The sequence below is a fragment of the Crinia signifera genome, chromosome 5 (assembly GCF_055691185.1).
Source record: "Crinia signifera chromosome 5, ASM5569118v1, whole genome shotgun sequence".
Classification (NCBI taxonomy): domain Eukaryota; kingdom Metazoa; phylum Chordata; class Amphibia; order Anura; family Myobatrachidae; genus Crinia; species Crinia signifera.
Window position 1 is genome coordinate 216,328,370 of NC_139221.1, and position 1,187 is coordinate 216,329,556.

Genomic DNA, 1,187 nt, shown 5'->3' on the forward strand with positions numbered 1-1,187 from the left:
TTTCAAACCCAGCCTGTAACTTGACAGTTATGTGCTGATTGGATGGGACAATATCGTCTTTGATTTTACATCTTCTCCAGGCTTACTACATCTGCCCCACCATGAGAAGAGTGCAGATGATCGTCCCATCTTTCACTTATTGTAATTTGCAGATAAATCTAGCCAAGGAATTTAATGTTTTTTTTTTAAAGATTTTTAAATGGAATTAATAAAAGCTATTTATAGGGTACTTGTGTATTATAGCGGCGCCCATCGCATCGCATACCATAAGGCATGCGATGGTATGCGATGTGATATCGCGTGATATTGTACAATGTTATACAATATTAAAATTGTATAACATTGTATATGGCATATAATGCCATACAATGCGATGCGATTACAAATTGTATAAGCACCCTAATGGGTGCTTACAATGTTAAATGCACCCCCACGCCACCCCCCCACTATAAACGTGAACCCGAAGCGTGGCGAGCGCAGCGAGCCCGCGAGGGGCGGCGGTACGCGTCCTCCGACCTTTTCATACCCCCACTATCCACGTCGGCGTGGAGTTGAGAATAGAAAGTGTGGCGAGTGCAGCGAGCCACCGAGCCCGAAGCGCTGCGCTCGCCACGCTTCAGGTTCACGTTTATAGTGGGGGGGGTGGCGTGGGGGTGCATTTAACATGGTAAGCACCCATTTTGGTTCTTAAAAGCACCCTTTATGGTGCTTTTACAATGTTTCATCGCATAGGGGGCAAAAATCGCATCGCATCGCATGCCATCGGGTACATGGCATGCGATGCGATAAAAACATTGCGCGATGAACATCGGGGGCACCGCTATAATACACAAGTACCATTTATAGTATTGCAAAATGTGTGCCGATAGAGAGATTTAACTTTCCATACTTTACTTGCACAGTTTGATGTGAAATATACGAGTACAGGATAAAAATAACACATTCCGTTATTTGTTTCCTAGCAGGGCGCCCACTAAGCTATTTGCTTAGTGGGCTATTCTGCGTAGTGAAATCGCATCGCACATCGCATCGCATGGCTTTTTGTGCCTTGCGATGTGTGCGATGCAATCTCAGTAGTTAATTTAGTTAATTTATTCACTGCACCCTGAGTGAAATCGCATCGCACATCGCGTGAGATGTGCGATGAGATGTGAGATGAGATATGAGATGAGATGTGAGATGAGATG